General features: G+C 38.7%; 1 non-coding gene and 1 pseudogene across 1 annotated transcript; both read right to left on the bottom strand.

Moving 5' to 3' along the window:
- Window positions 1–1,852: 1,852 nt before the first annotated feature.
- LOC110755691 (G-type lectin S-receptor-like serine/threonine-protein kinase At1g61500) lies at window positions 1,853–16,528 on the bottom strand (annotated as a pseudogene).
- Window positions 5,867–5,973, bottom strand: LOC148295395 (small nucleolar RNA R71). Its single transcript, XR_015834917.1, has one exon. It is a non-coding gene; the product is annotated as a small nucleolar RNA R71 (small nucleolar RNA).
- Window positions 16,529–22,845: the final 6,317 nt, after the last annotated feature.

The raw sequence follows: 22,845 nt of genomic DNA, 5'->3' as shown, positions 1-22,845 counted from the left end.
CCAAAAGTTCTTGATTCTCTACTATGTTAGTCCTCAAATTTTCCTTTGTACCAGATTGGTTTTGTTTATATACTATAAACGATTAGATCATAGAATGTGCATGGGTGAGAAATGCATTTATGCAAGCATGGGGTGGATCAAGACATATATTTATCATTTAATTAGTTATTTCATGAGATATTGTTATTTTCTTAGTTAAGTGGTTTTAGGAAATCTTTTATTATTTATGTGTGATTTTATAATTAATTATTAGTTTACTTTTGACCAAGTAGCCTTGGTGCCAAAGTCTTGTAAGACTTATAAATAAGGCTAATGTAATAGTTGTATGGGAATTTTGTTGATGATTAATAAAATGGTTTATTTGTGGCATGGATTTACTACGATATATGTGAGTTTGTACTATATTTTTGTGCTCGTGTGTGTTGTTGGTGACCTATGTCTGGACACCGATCCCCATGAATTGGTATTTGAGCTAGGTTTAAGCTCCACCTTCTCGGGAAGGTTTTTGGATGGAGGGTTGTGTTGACAACTATAACAACATGGAGGAAATTAGAAGGATGCTACGGCAACTTACAGAACGCATCGCTCGCATTGAAGCACTAACCTAGATAGGTAAAAGTTCTGACGGGGAGGGATGCGTGAACCCTTATCTGAACCGAGTGGCTCGCATCGACACTCTAAGTTGTGGGAGTCTCGACTGGGAGTACGAGGGAGATAGCCCTTTTCATAGTTGCGTTCTACTGTGTGAGTCAAGTGAAGAGGGGCACAGTGATTCTCATTGTGTCTTTGAAGGTATAAATGGATTTAGTAATTTTGGTGCATCTTGTTATTCATCAAAGTTATTAAATTTGGATTTATCTCAAATATTTGATCCTTGCAACTATGAAAATTGAAATGAAAAGGGTTGTCTCCCTCGTACACCCCATTGAGACTCCCACAGCTTAGAGTGTCGATGCGAGCTACTCAGTTGATGGGATCAGGATCCAGACACAAGTCATCAACAACATACACGAGCACCGAAATCTAGGGCTAGTCCAAACTCACATATATCGTAGCAAATCCATGCCACAAATAAACCATTTTATTAATCATCAACAAAACTCCCCTACAACTATTACATTACCCTTATTTATAGGCTTTACAAGACTTGGGCACCAAGGTTACTTGGTCCAAAAGTAAACTAATTAATTATAAAATCACACATTAATAATAAAAGATATCCTAAAACTACTTAAATAAGAAAATAACAAGGTTAACATGAAATAACTACCCCATATGCTCCTGCATCAGACTCCCCTGGTTGGAAAGAATTCGCCCTTGAATTCAAGCCTTTGATTGAGGAAAATCCTAATAGAATCTTCCAATGCTTCATACTAATTCTGGATCTTTTAGCACCCAATTGAAACCTTCTTTCCCAAATAAAAAGATATTTAGAATATTTCGTTATTCTTGGCTTCTTCTTACTCCCTCTAACAATGCAAATGTATCTCTCTAGAACCTTCAATCGGTCGACAAAATCAACTAGATTCTTGGCAACCTTCCAAGTGAAAACATTAATGCCCATAAAATCAATAATATCTTTGGAAATTTTCTCAATTCTCACTTCTTCATTGTTCTGATCAGTAAATTGCTTGTCAAAATTGCTTTGAACTCCCAAATAATTTTCATTTCAATTTTCACAATTGCAAGGATCAAATATTGGAGATAAATCCAAATTTAATAACTTTGATGAATTACAAGATGCACCAAAATTTTAAAAAATTTAGTCCCAGTCCGAGCATAAACCGAACACAGGATAGTACTATTTTCATTATCCAGCTTTTTAGTCCGACGAAACACCAAACATAGGTAACTACTTAATCCAACTTAGACCAAGCCAAGCCAATCCAAGATAGTCCCAAGATTTAGTCCGGTCCATGACAATCCGCCGTACCAAACGACCCCTATAAAATTTAGAGTGTGAACTTACATAAGCTAGGACACCTAGATGTTTTTCATAGTAATAGAAGCTGGTATTCTTCCTGCCGCTAATAATCTCCAATATAAAGACCCCGAAGCTATAGACATCCGATTTTTCAGAAAATATCCCACCCATAGCATACTCACTGACAATATTTCTTCTTTGTTTCTGGTCTTCAGAAAAGTGCCACAAAATTTATATCTTAATGGCATGCAACTAATGTTTCAGTTAAGATTGCAGGGTTCTAAATAAAATGAATGGTACAGCTAGATTTCCTACATGTTATCTGCTTCCATATAAATTCACTAGTACACTGACATGAATGACAATATGCTGAACATTGAAATCTGAGTTGTGATGTTCTTCCAAGAATAGGAAAAGGAATGGTGCTTACAGTGTTTCCACAACCTTCTGAGTATTTGTTAGATGCTGCGTCCCTTGAACGATACTTGCCAATGCAAAATCTGAAATTTTGGGGTTCATGTTCTCATCCAAGAGAATGTTACTGACCTTCAAATCTCTATGTAATACCTTCAAATAGGAATCATGGTGGAGATAAAGAAGCCCTCTAGAAACACCCTGAATAATATTGAAGCGTCTGCCCCAATCAAGCTCAGGTCTCCTCACTGGATCTTATAAATGCAAACATTCGAAATATAACCAATAGTTCATTCATATATCCCATGCATCGTACAATGAAAACGTTGACTGTCACTAGATTTTTACCTTCTAATTGCTATGGAAGATATTGAAACATTTGTATGAACAATAGTGAAACAGGGGTGTAATCAGATTCAAAATTGATTTCAGGTCTAGTTCAACATTGTCTCTTCTACTTTATAGAGAACTGAATTGTACTCATGTATTATACAATTCAGTTTACAGTTCTGAGCATTAAATCTGCAGGATGTCTTGCTTGACTGTTTGTGTATTGAAAATAATTCAGTGATTCTGCGTATCAATCGAAAATAATTTTGATTCCTTGTGCCCTGAACATTTAGTTCAAGTGAATTCATTTGTGGCTTTCAGTTAAGTAGGCAAATTACAAAGATAAAGTCCAGTGAACTGTTCGGTTCATTTTTACACATGATTTTTCATGTTATTCACCCACTATTTTGAGTTAGTTCTTGACATTTTATAGCTTTTTACTTCTTTTTTGTGTTTTAATAGGTTTTACTTTGGTTTGTATGAAAATGAGCTAAAAGTGCATTATTTGATATAAATTCTGTTTTTGTTCATTTTCGTAGGTCAACTTCGTGGCCTTGGATCAGCATGTTCCGGTCCTTGGATGAGGTGATGATCTTCATAAGACTTGTTCCAATGGATGTTGACTACAACATATCCAAATTTGAGCTCCATTGGATAAGTATTGCCTATCCAACCAATCCAGCATGTTACCACAGCTCTGGAAATCCGAGTTGGCCAGTTTTCACCTCCACTTAGTGTGATCTTACTTCTACTTGTTACCATGCCTTTCGTAACAATATTTTACTTTAGTTAAGTGGAATTTTCTGAGAGTATATTTGTGAGGACAAAACTTCATCATGAGAGGAGACAAGAAAACAAAGGCAAAAGTGTGCCATGATGAAAAGGAGGAGAGAGAGGAGCATAGAGAGGAATCAATTGACTTTGGGGCAGCAGCTAGGCAACGGATCATTCATTCAGTTTTTATTACAATTTGCAGAGACTTTCTAAAAGCTGGGAGCTAGAGAGCTAGAGGAGGAAGACAAAGTCATCCAAGCAAGAAGTGGAAGAGATTTCCACCATTGAAGACCTTGAGCTTCCACCTTCACAAAAGCTGTAACTTCTTTCTAGTTTTATTTCGAATTTGTGTTTGAAATGATTATGAGGAACTAAACTCCATAGCTAGGGCTTAGGTTGAAGCCCTAAACATGAATACCTTATTGTTTTGATGCTTGAGTGTATGAATTTCTAGATATTGTTGATGAATTCCAATTCACCAAATTAATCTATCCTTGATGTATGTTCTTCTTTGATTGATCACCTTTGAAAGCATGCTTCTTGAGATTGTTGGGATTATGTGTATCCTCATGTTATCCTAAGCAATAAATGGATGAAGTAAGAATCATCCATGTGAATTGGTTTCTTGAATACCTAATGTAAACACCATGCTATTAGGATTCTTGTGATGTTCATATTCTCTTTGAACTTAATGGGTTCTCCTTGTAATTGAATCGAAGTACGAACCATACCTAGGTTCGGTTATGAGGAGGGCACAAGTATTGTAGCACGAACCATGCACTTTACGTATATTAGAGAGAATCAATGCGTCTTGAGCCACGACCCATGGTCTTGATTGCGAACATCTTCATCAACACGTTTAGAGTTCATCACTTGAGTATTCATGAACTTGGGTAGAATTGTTTAGGGTGGATTCCGAAACCCTAGTGTTTGTTACATTTTGATTTCACATCTTGATAATTCATCTCTTCCATTCTCATTTAAATTCGAAGTCCATTTACTTACATGCAATAGAAATAGATCACTTGAACCAAATCAAAACCCCCCCCCCCCAATGTGTGTGTGAGTTGCGTGTTTGACACATTACGTGTCTTTGTTACTGAATTTTATTTCTTTCTGTAATTATTTTGGACTTTTGGTCCGCGTTGTGTTCTTCCATTTTCTGTGCTGAATCCAACCGTATAAAGAACGTGAATTTTGGACGTACGGTTGGAAAGTTATAGGCAAAATACTGGACAGAGGTCGAAACTGAAAAACAGAGAAAACGAATCTGCCCAAAAACGACCGGTCGCTTTTACCTGACGACCGGTCGCTTTTCAAGTCAAATTTTGAGTTTCGAATCTGCCCAAAAACGACCGGTCGCTTTTACCTGACGACCGGTCGCTTTAGCACTGTTCATAGGTGATAAATGGGTGATAAAAGGGTGATAGAAAATGCTGTTTGTGTTTTTGTTTAGTTTTCTTGTGTTGTTTCATTTCTTTTACACTTCTTTACTCATTTTTAGTTTCCATTTTGCATTTGTGCATTTGTGGTGTGTCAATTAAGTGTTCTTTACGTACTCAAATTAGAACTTATAGGAAGCCGACAAGTTCTTCGTGGGATCGACCCCGTACTTACATAATCTATACTTCAATAGATTCGTGCACTTGCGGGTATTTTTAATTGGTTGTTTGCACATTAATTTGTGTCCTCTTAGGAATGCAACAATTTTTGGCGCCGTTGCCGGGGAACTGGCACGGTTGCTTATATGTTTTGTTTGAGTATATTTAGAGTACTTAATTTTATTTTCATTTTTTTTCTTTGTTTGTCATTTCATTTTATTTGAGTTTGTTTTTGTTTTCTTCTTATTGCAGGAACATTTTGCTTATGTCCCTTCTGAATTTGGATATTTCATTATATTGCACTGTAGAAGATATCCAAGCTCAAGCTTTGAGAGAAAGGAACATCCAACTAGCTGTGTCTACTCCATTGCCTTTTTCACTCTCGCCATTTTCATCATCACCAAGCTCACCAAAAGTCGAGTCACCTCCACCTTCACCAATGGCGGCAGCAGCTGCAAATGCGGAACTTACTATGCAAGAATACTCTTCACCGCCAACAACTGGACAACCATCTTGCATAGTATATCCCGCAAGCACTTTGGAAAACTTTGAGTTGAGATCGGGCATGATACACATATTGCCTAAGTTCTTGGGAAATCCTGGAGAAAATCCTAATGCACATATCCTAGACTTCGAGGAAGTGTGTTCCACAATAAAGATCGAAGGCATGAGTAGTGATGAGATAAGAATGAGACTTTTCTCATTTAGTTTAAAGGATACAGCAAAGGAATGGCTTCACTATCTACCTCCAAATTCCATCACAACATGGACGGATCTTGCTTCAAAGTTCTTGCAACATTTTTTCCCAGCACAAAGGACAAATGAACTCCGAAGTCAGATTACAGGAATTCTGCAAAGGCCGGGAGAAAGCTTCCAGGATTATTGGGACCGTTTCAAGAAGCTTCTAATCACTTGTCCGCATCATAACATACAAGCTTGGCTTCTAATGCAACACTTCTATGAAGGACTTTTTGAAGCGGACCAAAATAATGTGAATGCAGCTGCAGGAGGAACTATAATGACCAAGACTCCAACAGAATTGCGAGCAATATTTGATCTTGTTGCTGCAAATGCTCGCCAATATAATTCAAGGCAAAGACCAGTCAGAAAAGGGGAATCCTATGATGTAAGTACCCTTTCTAGTATGGAAGCTCAGATTGCAAACCTAACCAACATGGTGAAGAAATTGGCACCGGGATCATCCAAGGTTTGTGCATTTTGCTCCACAATTGGTCATGACACTGAAGATTGTCCCTTGGCACATGAGGAAGCAAATGCAGTGGGCTCATTTCAGAGAAATCAGTGGCCTAAGAATGATCCTTTCTCACAAACATACAATCCGGGGTGGAGAAATCATCCAAATTTCAGGTGGAGTGACAATTCGAATGTTCAACAAGGGCCAACTCAACCATCTCAAGGGCCAACTCACCCACCTCAAGGTCAACAACATACTCGCCCACCTTATGGTCAAATGCACTACTACAATCCACCACAACCACCACCTCAACCACAATCTACAGGAAAATCTTTGGAAGAACTTGTTGCTTCCATGGCTAGAAACACAGATAGTTTCATCACTGAGACAAAAAGCTACATGCAGAGGAATGACACCCACATGCAGAAAACGGATAAGGCCATTGCCAATCTAGAAAATCAAGTGGGACAAATTGCTCAAGCTTTGAGTCAAAGGGAACCTGGTATGATGCCTAGCCAACCAGAGATTAATCCAACTAGGCGTGAGCATGTTCAAGCAGTTACCTTGAGAACTGGTAAGGTAATTGGTGAAATAAAAGGTTCTAAAGATTTGATTCACAATGTTGATGACATGCAGGTTGAACAAGTGGCTGAGCCTAAAGAAAAGGATGAAAGCAACAAAGAGAGAGATAAGCAAGCAGCTTCTTCATCCGAGTGGATCCCAAAGCATGAACTTGCAAGAAGGGCAAGAAAGGAGAAGGTAAGTCGTGAACCTACTGACGAAGAAATCTTACGTGCTCCTTTTCCTCACAGGCTTATGAGTTCTAAAAAAATTCAACAAGCCAAGGAAATATTGGAAACCTTCAGAAAAGTGCAAGTCAATATTCCTCTCCTGGATGCAATCAAGCAAATTCCGAGTTATGCAAAGTTTTTGAAGGACCTTTGTACCAACAAGAGGAGATTCCAAGATCATGAAACGGTTGCACTAACGGAAGAAGCTTCTGCTGTTTTGCAAAGGAAGCTCCCTCCCAAATTAAAAGATCCAGGAAGTTTTACAATTCCTTGCATTATTGGAGATAAATTGTTTGACAAAGCTTTACTTGATTTAGGTGCTTCAATTAATCTGATGCCTTATTCTGTTTTTGAAGCCCTTAACTTAGGTGATCTTAAACCAACTTCTGTCAGCATTCAATTGGCGGACCGATCAGTGAGATATCCAAGAGGAATTTTGGAAGATGTACTTGTGAAAGTAAATGATCTCATTTTACCAGCTGACTTTTTGGTGCTAGAAATGGAAGAAGCTCCTATTCCGGGTGCGGATCTTCCATTGATTCTTGGCCGCCCTTTCATGGCCACTGCAGATACTGTGATCAATGTTCGACAAGGAACATTGACAATGACAGTTCAAGGGGAAACAATAAAGTTCAAAGTATATGATGCCTTCAAACTCCCCAATGATGAACATGAATGTTTTCGTATTGATACATTGTGTCATATTGTGCAAAATACATTTAATAGTACTCATGGTACAGATTCATTAGAAAAGGTGTTGACACAAAATCCTCAAGTTGCTGAAATTGTTGATAATGAGTTACTTGAGGCTGTGAAATTCCTTGATGCATGTCCAGCCATACCACGTAAGTACACTCCAAATTTTATACCTTTGCCAGTCAATACTGAAAAGCTTGTTCCTTCTCTTGACAGGGCACCCGAGTTAGAGCTCAAACCATTGCCATCCCACTTGAAGTATGTTTATTTAGGTAAAACAGAGACATTGCCCGTGATTATTGCTAGCAATCTCAATGTGGAAAATGAACAGAAGTTGATGCAAGTGTTAAGAGAACACAAGAGAGCAATTGGTTGGAGTATTGCGGACATCAAGGGCATAAGCCCAACAAGATGCATGCATAGAATTTTATTGGAAATTGATTCCAAACCCACAAAGGATGCTCAACGCAGGTTAAACCCAATCATGACAGAGGTAGTCCGAAAAGAAATTCTGAAGCTATTGGATGTGGGTATAATTTACCCTATTTCCGATAGCAAGTGGGTAAGCCCGGTCCAAGTGGTTCCTAAAAAGTCAGGAATAACTGTTGTAAGAAATGAGGAAAATGAACTTATTCCTTCTCGTGTCAAAACGGGATGGCGTGTTTGTATTGATTATAGAAAATTAAATACCGCCACCCGAAAAGATCATTTTCCATTACCATTTATTGACCAAATGCTTGAACGTCTTGCAGGTCACAGTTACTACTGCTTCTTGGATGGCTATTCAGGATACAACCAAATTGCCATCGCTCCTGAAGACCAACACAAGACGATGAAGTGCTCCACTTCATTGATGTACCTGCTGGGATGCAACACTGAGTTGGGAAGGTAAGTCCCTAAAAATATATATATATATTTATAAAAAAAAAAAAAAAAAAAACGACCGGTCGTTCTTCCATCGCGACCGGTCGCTCTGCGCGAATTGCTGAAGATTTGATTCTGTATAAAAAAGACCGGTCGCTTTTGCCTTGCGACCGGTCGCTCATTTGGTGTTTTAAAAAAAAAAAAAAAAAAAAAAAAAAATTTGAATCTGTGAAGAAACGACCGGTCGCTTTTCACAACGACCGGTCGCTCTTCGCGCAATTCTCTTATTTTGAATCTGTTTCAGAACGACCGGTCGCTTTGCACTTGCGACCGGTCGCTCGTTGCGTTTTTTTTATTTTATTTTATTTTTCTACAACCGCCTCTGTTTTTCTTCTTTTCCCTCTTGTCTCTTCTCACATTTTTCCCTCAAGTATTTCATCAATTCTTGAGAGATTTGCAGTTAGGGTTCCAAGCCGTCCAAGGTAAAGTTTCGTTTCGTTTTTTCTTGTTCTTCCTCTTTGATTTTCTAACTCTAATTTTTTTTTTTTTTTTTTTTTTTTTTTTTTTTTTTTTTTTTTTTCTTTCTTGTTTCTAACTTGTTTTTCTTTTGAATTGTGGCATATTTGTGCATAATTGTGGTTAATTTTTTTGGGTATAATTGTGGCATATTATAAGTTTGGGAAGTGTTTTCAATTCATTAATGCACAATCAGAATTGGGCGTGAATGCTTCTTCTATTTCATAACATGTGATTACATACATACTAGTGAAAATGCGTACAGTAAATTCCTAATCACATGTTCATTGTTGCATTCTGCGCCCCCAGAGGCTTCTGCTAATTGCCTCTGTCTGTTCTTGCTTGTAGAATCTGCAGCAGCTCTACATGATCTTCGTTCCTTTTCTGCAGCATCTCTACATGCTGGTTGGCGCTGTAGAGCCGCTTCTGCAGGTCCGCCACCAGAGCTTTCAGGGCCGCCACTTCCTCACTCAGTGCCCCGCACTCCCGTGTTCTCGCCAGTAGGCGCATGCCCAAATTTGTGGCCGAGACCGCGTTGAGCACGGTTAGGTTGTGGGACTCGTCCACTGCCATCTGGTCAGACCTCTGCGCCACATGCAGATGATCTGCAACTGTAAGTCTGCTGACAGTCATGCCCTCCGGCATTACTGCCCTACGCGGCACCACCTCAGAGAAGTTTGAGGCCGAGCCATGGTGGTATGAGGAGTTTGGGAAGATATGGTTTGGAGGAGCCCGTGTCTGGCCATTTGGTGGTGCAAGGGACAACTCAAGGTTAAGGTCATCAACAAGCATATCTGGGGATGCCATTGATTTTTCTGTCTGGGCTTTTTGATGGTTTTTCTTGAGTTTGCAGGTTGAAATGCAGGATGCTCCTTCTTTCAACCGAGAAGTGGTTTAAATAGCCATATGCTCATAAGGGAGCCGACACCACTTTGCATTTCCTGCGCAATTTGCGGTTGCGTCCGGTTAAAAGGGGAAGCATTTCTACTTTCGCTTTGCTTTCTTTTCCTCCCTGTTTTCTGGTGCATTATGTTTTGATTTCTTTTTAGTTTGTCGTTTTTGTTTTATTTCAGTTGGGGAAGTGTGATTTGTGTCTTTTTCGTTTGTCGCATTCCTTTTATTCCGGTTTGGGGAAGTGCGTTTTGTTTTTCTTCTTTGTCTTTTGCAACTTTCTTTTCTTTTATTTCCGGAAACGAGAAATTTAAAATTATAAAAAAAAAAAAAACAAACAAATACACGGAAAGAGCAAAGACAACCAGGCACACCACTAATACATTAGAAATTATTCTTTCACAGTGCTCGGTGTCTCGACCATTGGACCTTTGAGTTTAGCCCTATGGCTATCCTCTTCCGGGGCTTCATGCACAGCCTCTTGGGGCTCATCACTCGAGCTCCCAAAGATCGCACTCTTAGCTTGAGCGTACCTACTCTCGCGATCTGTTTTCTTGCGTTTACCCGGTTGGTCCAGGTCCTCCAGCTGCTTTCTCATGTCATGGGCGTAAACGCTTACCATCTTTGAGAGATTTTTGTTCTCTTCCCGCAACGCCTCTAGCTGGTGTCGATTCACCTCCACTATCCTTGCCCTTTCCCTTTTTAAACTTTTAATAATACTCTGGCACTCCTCCACCATACTTCGCTCCGCCGCCAACTGACCTCTTAGCACCTCCACCTCATGGGACTTCGCAATTAGGCGATGACCCACACTTGCGACTGTTGCCGAGCTTTGCACGCTTAGTGCCAGAGCATCGCTCACGACCCGGTTGTCATCCCTTGATCCCAGCACCCGTATATCCTTGGGAGTTACTAGATTTCTAGCAACTCCAAGGGCAACATCGTTGTCCAGCAGTATCGAGTCATTCACTGTCACGTGCCCCCGTGCAGAGGCAAAGTAAGGCATCCACACTGGTGCCACTGCTTGGCCCCGAGTCTGAGTCGGTGGAGCTAGGTTGAGGTCCAGCGAGAATGGGTAGGAAGAAGCCATTTGAACTTTCTTTTCTTTTGTTCTTTCTTTTCTCTGTTGTGTGTTTCTGCGTTTGTGTGTTTTTCCCCAACTCTTTCTCTTCTTCTTTTATAGAGTTAGTTTCTACGTAACCCTAGACACGGCGCTTCTGCGTTTTGCGCGGCCCTTACGGCCTATCCCCTTAGGTCACCTCACCTGGTCCCCAACCCCTTTAATTACAGTTTCGCCTTTCAGCGCTTTTGAGAAACGAAAGTCGTCACGCCTTCCTATGAAGCCAATAATTCTGGCTTGGGACCGTGAGAGAGACCTCTGCTTGTCGACACGTCTCTCACTTTGTTTCCCGTGACTCACAGGTGTCGAGACTTCAGGGCCCACTTTTTCTATTTTACTGAGTCCTCGCTCTTTGTGCTTCTGACTTGGTTTCTTTGTTTTATTTACTTTCTTCGCTTTTGGGCTTTCGTTTGGGTTGGGCTTTCATTTGGTTTGTGCGTTTCATTGGGTTGGATTTCTGCATGTGTAAGACTGTTGTTAGGGCTTACTGTTTTATTTGTTTCTGTTTGGTTTCGTTTTTGTTTTTGTTTTTGCAACCGTGTTGTAGTTGTTTTTCGTGTTTGTTCTTGTATTTACTTGCTTTATTCCCTTTAATTCTTGTTATAACGTTGTTGGTGCCTGAATTCTTTAACATTGAGGACAATGTTTGTTTCTAAGTTTGGGAAGGGATAGCAAGTCTTTTTCGTTTCACTTAAATTCTTACTTTCTTTTATTTTGTTTTCTTTTCTGTTTTGAGTCTTTTTTGTTCTTAAGTCACTTTCCGGACATATATGATGAGATTGTGATGAATGTTTAAATGACTTGATTGAAAATGCTTTAAAAAAAAATAATAATTTGTTATTCACTAAATGGCATCGTTCTAGCATGATATGTTTGAAACCCTCTACGCACTTGCCATTTGTTTCATAATTCTCTAGTTGAGGGACTTGCATGATCCAAAGAATTGTATCAAGCATGAATTAGACTTGTATAACCATATAATGTGAGCTTTGAGCCTTGTGCTTCAATTCATGAGTGTTATACACATATTCTTACTTTTCTTGTCATCTGAGTTGTTGTTTGATCTCATTATTCATTGATTTGGTTGAGCACTTAAAAGTCACTCATTCTTGTGCAATTTGATTACATGACATTTGAGAAATGATATTAAGGCCCTCTTTGGACCGTTTGTGCCTTTCAAGCTAACCCTATGCATGCTTAAGCATGATTTTCCATTGTTAACCACCTTGAGCCTATATGTATGCCTTTTCTTTCAAGTAACCAATTATTACTTCTAGCCCTAGCCTGAAAAACAAGAATTTACCTTTCTAAGGAACTCGTGAGCTTTAATTTAGATGTGTTTTTCATGCTAAGTTTGGGAAGTTTGTTATTACATTTCGAAAAAAAAAAAAGAGAAAAAATAAAAATAAAAATGAGTACCTCACTCAAAGGGTGAAAGAAAAGAGAAAAGTCGTGGTTAAGTGGCAATGGTTTCAAATTCAATTCCATGTTTCTTGGTTGTTCAAATGGAAGGAAGGAGTGTGAATCATAATTAGTGGAGGTATAAGGCTTTGTGGTCTAATTGATCACATATAAAAAATAATAATAAAAAAAAAAAAGAGTGAAAATCTCAAGGGTGATGTTTCAAAGTCTTTTAGTCAACGATTATATGCTCTTACATTGTGAGTTCCTTGGACTTTGTTGTATCCATATCCTTCATTTTTTACTCACCTTACACCCTTAGCCCCATTACAACCTATAATAAAGACCTAAATTGATCCTAAATGTCATGTGGTTGATTTGCACACATTTTTCAGCTTTTAAGTGTTTAGCATCCTTCTTGAGATCATATTCATGCATGTTTTTCATCTTGCTAATTGTGAGTTAAGTCCCGTATGGTTTAACTCTATTCTCATATTTACTATTGAGTGATGCATTGTAACCCTCTTCCGAGTGATTCATTTGTGAGAGGACAACTTTGGTGAGATTTGAAGTTACATTTGTGCTTGGTATGATTTTTGAAGTTGTGTGAAAACTGAAATTGGAGAATGAGTTCCATTTGGCCATCACAGTACTACACTTGAGCATGTTGTGTTCTGAACTTTGCTGCCTTGTGAATGATGTCTAAACTGAGTTTTTTCTTGTGAAAACTTTTGAGTCAGTTGCATAAGTCACTCTCTCTTTGGAAAATGTTCGGAAAGTTTTGTTTCGAGTCTTGTTTTAATTTCTGTTTTGCTCGAGGACTAGCAAAAGATAAGTTTGGGAAGTTTGTTCGGTTCATTTTTACACATGATTTTTCATGTTATTCACCCACTATTTTGAGTTAGTTCTTGACATTTTATAGCTTTTTACTTCTTTTTTGTGTTTTAATAGGTTTTACTTTGGTTTGTATGAAAATGAGCTAAAAGTGCATTATTTGATATAAATTCTGTTTTTGTTCATTTTCGTAGGTCAACTTCGTGGCCTTGGATCAGCATGTTCCGGTCCTTGGATGAGGTGATGATCTTCATAAGACTTGTTCCAATGGATGTTGACTACAACATATCCAAATTTGAGCTCCATTGGATAAGTATTGCCTATCCAACCAATCCAGCATGTTACCACAGCTCTGGAAATCCGAGTTGGCCAGTTTTCACCTCCACTTAGTGTGATCTTACTTCTACTTGTTACCATGCCTTTCGTAACAATATTTTACTTTAGTTAAGTGGAATTTTCTGAGAGTATATTTGTGAGGACAAAACTTCATCATGAGAGGAGACAAGAAAACAAAGGCAAAAGTGTGCCATGATGAAAAGGAGGAGAGAGAGGAGCATAGAGAGGAATCAATTGACTTTGGGGCAGCAGCTAGGCAACGGATCATTCATTCAGTTTTTATTACAATTTGCAGAGACTTTCTAAAAGCTGGGAGCTAGAGAGCTAGAGGAGGAAGACAAAGTCATCCAAGCAAGAAGTGGAAGAGATTTCCACCATTGAAGACCTTGAGCTTCCACCTTCACAAAAGCTGTAACTTCTTTCTAGTTTTATTTCGAATTTGTGTTTGAAATGATTATGAGGAACTAAACTCCATAGCTAGGGCTTAGGTTGAAGCCCTAAACATGAATACCTTATTGTTTTGATGCTTGAGTGTATGAATTTCTAGATATTGTTGATGAATTCCAATTCACCAAATTAATCTATCCTTGATGTATGTTCTTCTTTGATTGATCACCTTTGAAAGCATGCTTCTTGAGATTGTTGGGATTATGTGTATCCTCATGTTATCCTAAGCAATAAATGGATGAAGTAAGAATCATCCATGTGAATTGGTTTCTTGAATACCTAATGTAAACACCATGCTATTAGGATTCTTGTGATGTTCATATTCTCTTTGAACTTAATGGGTTCTCCTTGTAATTGAATCGAAGTACGAACCATACCTAGGTTCGGTTATGAGGAGGGCACAAGTATTGTAGCACGAACCATGCACTTTACGTATATTAGAGAGAATCAATGCGTCTTGAGCCACGACCCATGGTCTTGATTGCGAACATCTTCATCAACACGTTTAGAGTTCATCACTTGAGTATTCATGAACTTGGGTAGAATTGTTTAGGGTGGATTCCGAAACCCTAGTGTTTGTTACATTTTGATTTCACATCTTGATAATTCATCTCTTCCATTCTCATTTAAATTCGAAGTCCATTTACTTACATGCAATAGAAATAGATCACTTGAACCAAATCAAAACCCCCCCCCCCCAATGTGTGTGTGAGTTGCGTGTTTGACACATTACGTGTCTTTGTTACTGAATTTTATTTCTTTCTGTAATTATTTTGGACTTTTGGTCCGCGTTGTGTTCTTCCATTTTCTGTGCTGAATCCAACCGTATAAAGAACGTGAATTTTGGACGTACGGTTGGAAAGTTATAGGCAAAATACTGGACAGAGGTCGAAACTGAAAAACAGAGAAAACGAATCTGCCCAAAAACGACCGGTCGCTTTTACCTGACGACCGGTCGCTTTTCAAGTCAAATTTTGAGTTTCGAATCTGCCCAAAAACGACCGGTCGCTTTTACCTGACGACCGGTCGCTTTAGCACTGTTCATAGGTGATAAATGGGTGATAAAAGGGTGATAGAAAATGCTGTTTGTGTTTTTGTTTAGTTTTCTTGTGTTGTTTCATTTCTTTTACACTTCTTTACTCATTTTTAGTTTCCATTTTGCATTTGTGCATTTGTGGTGTGTCAATTAAGTGTTCTTTACGTACTCAAATTAGAACTTATAGGAAGCCGACAAGTTCTTCGTGGGATCGACCCCGTACTTACATAATCTATACTTCAATAGATTCGTGCACTTGCGGGTATTTTTAATTGGTTGTTTGCACATTAATTTGTGTCCTCTTAGGAATGCAACATGAACTAACCAAATAGATGAGTGTCCAAGCTTTTGTTTGGCATGAACTCATAAATCAGTAACTTCTCATCTTCTTTGACGCAGCAGTCCATGATCCAAGCAAGATTTTTATGTTGGAGCTTGGAGATCAACAGAATCTCATTCTTCTACTCTTCTATGCCTTGCCCTGAGCTACTAGATAGTCTTTTTACTGCTATTTCCTTCCCTTCTTGTAGACCCTACGTACAAATCAATCACTGCATTCATGTCCTTATCTTGTAGTTGTATAGAATTGTAGCTGTTGTTCTACAATATTTTCCTTTAGAAAGAGAAAAGGCAAAATAAAAACTCACCTTGTAAACTGGACCAAATCCGCCCCCTTCCCTGAGTTTGTTTGTGATACTGAAATTGTTCGTAGCGATTAATATGCCGTCAAAATTATAGATGAATAGCTCCGATGATGGATCTTGGTTTCTAATATATTCTTGAAGAGTGTCTCTTGAAGTCTCAGTAGTATCAGTCAATTTAAAGAACTTTGTTGTTACTTTGACTTTTCCTGATTTGGCAAATATAACAATCAAACACTGAGTCAGATAAAACCATCAAAATTTCTTTGTTAGCTTACACAAATGAATTGTATCCCTCTCTCTCTCTCTCTCTCTCTCTCTCTCACCCTTTTGGTTAGCTCGCAATCTGTGCAAACCAAACCCCATGGCACCCAAGATACTAAACCAATAGCTGTGATGAGGCTGACAATTAACTTGGTTCAATTTCCTTCATCTGAAAAAATGAATTTGTAATGCAAATAGTGTGAGACAGAAAAGAAAAGAAAAGAAATTTATACTTAAAGCTGTGCAAGCAATATTATTATCATTTACCTATTTCTATACTGTCTAGGAGAATAAAATGATCTACTCCGCCAGAGGAAAACTCCTGTATATAAGGTCTTTGGACCAGGCCAAACACCCTATATTATTAATATATGCATCAACCAAGCAAGAACAATTATTTAGGCTTTGTATCATGCACTCTTCAGCATCCGAAGACGTACGTGATATATTCATGGTAGTTTCAACCGTACCATCTTCGAAAACCCATCTCCTTTTCCTCTCGAAGTGACTGACTTGTTGGCGAGTCCTTACTTAGTTAGGATTTTGGTTCCTTACTATGTTAGGATTTTAGATACTTACCTATTTGTCTAGTCCAATTATAATTAAGATTTATTTCATATTGTAATTTAGATTTATTTTCTATTGTAATTTAGATTTATTTCCTATTTTATTTAGGGTTGTACTTATATAAATACCTCCATATTGGAGAAGAATAAAAATATGAGCAAATATGAGCGTATCTTAGCATAACTGAATATTTACCCTACTTTGTTTGACATGGTATCAGAGCCAACGTTTCCGGTGACCTGTGTGTGTTGTGCCCACCCGTGTTCTACTGTGTGCCCTAATTTCTTTTAGGGTTCTTGTGCCTGTGCCTTTGCTGTGTTCCACTGTGTACTCCGTTGTGTTCATGCCTCTACTGTCTTCGTGCCTGTCTTCGTGCATCTACCGTATTTGTGTATTTGCTGTGCTCCGCTGTGTTCCCCTGTGATAACCTCTGCCAAATTGAGAGTCGTTGGCACTCCTCATTCCTAACCCATCATGGGTCTTCATCTTATGGTCTTTCTTAATGTCTCAGCTTCTCTATCTTTGAAACTTCATAACAAGTTGCTTTCCTCCGTGAGCCTCGTCACCGCTCACTGAGCCGTTGATTTCCTCCGTGAGCCTCGTCACCGCTCGCCGAGCCTTTCCTTTGACTGTTCTGCCAGTCTCTGTCTTCTTCGGGTGCTCTCTTGAGTTGCCTTTCCGCTTCCTGTTTGAGCACCTTATCTTTGTCTTTGTCTCTGTTCATGATTTGCTGGGTTTCCTCCCTTGCTATTCTCCTTCTCTGAAGTTTTTTCTTCATGGGACAACCGTATGCTACCACATTCCCCTCTTGCATTTGTTTCTACCACGAGACTGGCATGTTTGAGTCTCTTTACTATTATTTCAATTTCTCTTCTTTCAAATCTCGACCCTTTACCAGCGTCGAATTTGAGGGGGAGTGTTGCAACTTTATTTGGGTGTTACTTTCTCCAAATCTCGACTCTCATAAATCGTCGGATTTGAGGGGGAGTGACACCGCTGCTCATCTATTGCGCTGCAATTTAACCACCTATCTGCCATGGCTGATTCTGCTACATCTCAGTGTTAGTCAGTGCATGTTTCTCAAGTACCATTGATCATATGGCTCCATCGACCCCTTCTCTTCAGGGGGAGAAGGGGAGTGAAGAGAAGTTGTCTCTGTTGTTGCTAGTGCCAATGCCTTGTATTGCTGTTGATGATGCCTGTTATGTCTCTGCCTTGTTGCTCCTGCCTGTTATGGTGCCAGTATTGTTGCTCATGCCTTTGCTGGTGTGTTTGCCTTGCCTTTGGTTTCTACCCTATCTTCTGCCCTGCTCACAGGGCTTCTGTGTTCTGCCTTACCTACTGCCGTGCTCACAGGGTGTCTGTGTTCTGCCATATCTACTGCCGTGCTCACAGGGTTTCTGTGTTCTGCCTTACCTATTGCCGTGCTCACAGGGTTTCTGTGTTCTGCCTTATCTATTGTCGTGCTCACAGGGCTTCTGTGTTCTGCCTTACCTATTGTCGTGCTCACAGGGCTTCTGTGTTCTGCTATGTGCCCTATTTTTTAGGGTTTGCTCTTGTGTTTCCGCTGCGAACTTTGCTTTAGTTTGTCACTTGTTTCACTCGTAGTTGACAAAAAGACCTTCTCTACAATTGGTTCTTCTCAAGTATGGTGTTCTATGACTCGCTTGTCAAGTTGGGCATGCGAAATATCTTTGCCCAACTTGAGGGGGAGTGTTGGCGAGTCCTTACTTAGTTAGGATTTTGGTTCCTTACTATGTTAGGATTTTAGTTACTTACCTATTTGTCTAGTCCAATTATAATTAAGATTTATTTCATATTGTAATTTAGATTTATTTTCTATTGTAATTTAGATTTATTTCCTATTTTATTTAGGGTTGTACTTATATAAATACCTCCATATTGGAGAAGAATAAAAATATGAGCAAATATGAGCGTATCTTAGCATAACTGAATATTTACCCTACTTTGTTTGACATGACTTGCTTGTGTACTACTCTCACAAAAGAATTTTGTTTTCCTCACACACCCTGCTGACCTGTTTCCTTTGCTCCATTCCTCATGTGACTTAGGTACAAACCCTTTCAAACACTTGCAGATTGGAGATTCAGAAGTTCTGCAAACTCCAAAAAGGTCCACATGTTCCACAATGGTCACATGGATTCTTTTGTGCCTGCCAGTTAAGATTCCAGTTCTCACCATGTTCGATCGGAATACATAAGCTTTAGTGTACCATCTGAAGAGATATCCATATATCACAGTTTTGTCAAATACATAATAAGAGAAATACTTTTTTCCCTTCGGCACATTATCATCGAGATTCAACCCACAACCTTCACAGTGTTTGCTAGATTCTATGTCCCTTGAAAGATACGTGCCAATCCAAAATCTGAAATTTTTGGGCTCATCTTCTCATCCAACAGAATATTACTTAACTTCAAACAGGAATCATGGTGGAGATAAACAAGTCCTCTAGCAACACCTTGAATAGTATTGAAGCGTTTAGCCCAATCAAACACTGCTCTTCTCATTGGATCTAATCAATACACCCATTGCCATTAGAATGAAATCAATAGTCCCCCTGAGTTCGGCATACTAGGATAGGAAGAGCTCAGACATTATCAATGATACTGAAGAAAGATTAGGTGACAATGAGAAATTGCGGCCAAACATAAAGGGCCAGTGAAACTAACCCAATAATATCATATCCAAGCTTTTGTTGAGCTTTACAAGATTCTTGTGTTGGAGTTTGGAGATCAACAAAATCTCATTCTTCAACTCTTCGATGCCTTGCCCTGAGGTACTACTAGATAGTCATTGTCGAAAAATCGGCCTAGGCGGTGGGCGCCCAGGAGCTAGGCGGTGGGCACCCAGGAGCTAGGCGGGTCTTTTTATTTATTTATAGATGTTGTTTTTCATGGACTCGTTCTTCAACTCTTCGATGCCTTGCCCTGAGTTACTAGATAGTCATTTTCAAAAAATCGGCCTAGGCGGTGGGCACCTAGGCGCTAGGCGGCAGCCTAGGCGGGACTCTTTTACTTATTTATTTATTTTTATAGATATTGTTTTTCATGGACTTAGATTTCAACTACCAAAGACTCGGTGATGGTGATGACCAAGGACGAGTACGAAAAATGCCATTCTGCTCATCCCATCTTCTTCTCCAACAATGGTGTGATCGTGTTCACATTGGACCGGCCTGGTTTGTTCTATTTCATTAGTGGGGTTTCTAGGCACTGCGAGAGAGGTCATAAGATGATCATCAAGGTCTTGGAACCAGCAAGCCCACTTCAATATGCTGACCAGAACGAGCAGAAGAATGATGCTGCAGTTGCAACGGCCGCCATCACTTCTGCAACTCTCATGTCCTGCATTATGTCAATTGTGGGGGTCCTTTTCTTCTAATTGCAGTGATCAGTGATGGTTACTATATTTTTCTTTTGGTTTGTTTCAGCACGGATACTCCGATTTAGATCCGAATCCCGTGTTGGATATGCTATGATACGAGTCGTCAATGGATACAGTCTTTGATGCACGGATACGTGTATCTGACATTCCGGACACGAGTCCGATACTCGTTTTAGAGGTTTTAATAGGGAAAATAAAAAGGAGATAAGCTTTAATTGCTGGTTGAAAAATTCTAAGAGTTTGCTAGCCGTTGGTCTACTTTGCAGGATCGCACTCCAACACTTCTTCTTCTGCTGTATCTTTATCTTAGTTTTATGTTATAAATATTTTGATAACTATATATTAAATTATTAATATATATTTTTAATTACTGTATCATATCCTAGTTTTTAGATATTTTATGTATTGTATCGCTATATTCGTATCTGCTTCATAGGTGGGTTGAGATTAAAAGGAGTGTAGGATTGGAATTGATTGAGATTATGAAAATAAATTTGTTTCAAATATGATATCTCTATTGAATTATTATTATTTTATTATTTTATCATTTTTTTGGGTACATATTTGTTTTAACTCTTGAATTAGTAACTGGAATCCACCATAAAATAGAGAAAATCTCTAAATTTGATTAATCATTTTTTTGGGTACAGATTTGTTCACCAAACCATTGAAGAAGGATCTGCTCATCAAAATAAGGAAATTAATTGGCGTGAATGAAGTCTAGCTTAAGGGGGATGTTAAGAATAAGAGGAATGCTATTCACAATCGCTCAAAAGCGATTGTCTCATGACTTGCTAGACACGTGGATACACAAACGCTTGCTGCATTTCCCTTCCTTTTTTTAAATTATTGTTTCTCTTTCTTCTCTCGATTTTGCCTCTCTCTCTTTTTTTAATTACGTTTTCTCTTTCTTCTCTTGGTTACCTCTCTCTTTCTCTTTTTTAATTCTTTCTTCTCTTCTTCTTCTCTCCGCCTCTCTCTCTCTTTTATTCTTCTTCTTCTCTCAGTCTGTCTCCATCTCTATTTTCATTTTCCATCGCTCTCTCTCTCTTCTCTCCTCCTCCTTATTTCACAGGTCACAGGTTTCAAACACCCAAAGACATGACAATTCAAATCACGAAATTAACCAAAACCAAAGATACCCACTTTATGAACAAGAGCACAAGAGAGGGATCACGAAAAATAAAAAGCAAATATTTCCCCCAAACCAGTAATGAATCAATAAGAAAACTAAAAACTAGAGCTACCCAGATGAAATAGAGAGAGAGATTGGTGCTGGTGGTTTATTAAGAGATGCTGATGGTGCTTGGCTCAAGGGATTTACTGGAAAATTGGGAGTGGGTTCTATCCTTGAGGCAGAATTATGGGGCATTTTCTGGGGGCTCTCTTTAGCTTGGGATGCTGGGATTCGGCTTGTGGAGATTGAGTGTGACTCCATTGTTGCTGTGGACTTAATTAACAACCCGACTGGAGCCAACCATCCTCTCTCTAATGTCATCAATTATTGCAAACTAAAGATTCATGGTGATTGGAACTGTGTTGTCCATCATATCTATCGCGAGATGAATACTGCTGCGGATGCCTTGGCTGCAATGTGTGCTGATTTGGCTCCTGGCATTCAAATTTTTGATCTGCCTCCAACGTCTCTTATTGAAACTCTGGCTGCTGATGCCATTGGCACCTCCAGACCTCGCCTTCTTCCTTTGTAGTCTCTCTGTTGCTGGGCTTTTGCTCCTCCTTTTACCCAAAAAAAAAAATAGAGAGACAGAGAGACGGACGGACGGAGAGAAGAAGAGAAGAAAGAGAAAAAAGAATTAAAAAAGAGAAAGGAAGAGGCAACCGAGAGAATAAAGAGAAAACATAATTAAAAAAAGGAGAGAGAGGCAAAATCGAGAGAAGAAAGAGAAACAATAATTAAAAAAAGGAAGGAGAATGCAGCAAGCGGTTGTGTATCCACGTGTCTAGCAAGTCATGAGACAATCGCTTTTGAGCGATTGTGAATAGCATTCCTCTAAGAATAATCTAGACTTCATTAATAATCGACTGATAAATTAATAATAGTTGGCTGTTAATAGTTGTTTGTTAAAATAATGGTTGGAGGAATTAGTTGAATTAACTATGTTTGGTATTAGTTGTGTTTTTTAATGTGTCAAGTCAGGAACATCATCACTATCTAAAACTAAAATAGTGTTCCATTACCTTTTGTCTTTTGATTATTCTCTTACATATTAATATTATTACTCCCACAAAACCGTGTCCACCACCAAAAATATTAATCATATGTACCCATCAACCATAAAGGATATACGCTATATAATTGCTCGAGTACGCCGAAATTGCTATGTATGATTCATGAGACGCCGAAATGCTTAGGTATGCTATTATAATCATAGCATATGCATGTGAAAAGTTTATTAAGACTGTCTCTAAGTCTATAACCTTTTCAGGTGAGAGCGAGATAGAATTATTTAGTTGTCTTGTGTTTTCTAAGAAATGTGTAAATGTTATATTGTTATGTTATGGGTGTAACTGAGGAATGTAATATTAATTGTCTTGCCTGAGCATTGTTACATGTGTAATGCCAATAAAGCCACTAGCTAGAGGTGTCTTATTTTCAAAATCTATATATATAAAGCAAAAGGCAGATAACGGTGAAACATTCAAAATACTAGAAAATGTCATTGGTTAATGTAAATATTAAGAATTGAAATTATTAATTAAATGAGAATAATATGGTAAATTCACACTTTTTCATATAAAAAAATTAAAATTAAAAGAAAAATAATGTATCCTAT

The sequence above is a fragment of the Prunus avium genome, chromosome 3, assembly GCF_965620075.1.
Source record: "Prunus avium chromosome 3, drPruAviu1.hap1.1, whole genome shotgun sequence".
NCBI lineage: Eukaryota > Viridiplantae > Streptophyta > Magnoliopsida > Rosales > Rosaceae > Prunus > Prunus avium.
The sequence above is the reverse complement of the archived record's forward strand: the minus strand, read 5'-3'. Positions and strand labels throughout refer to the sequence as shown.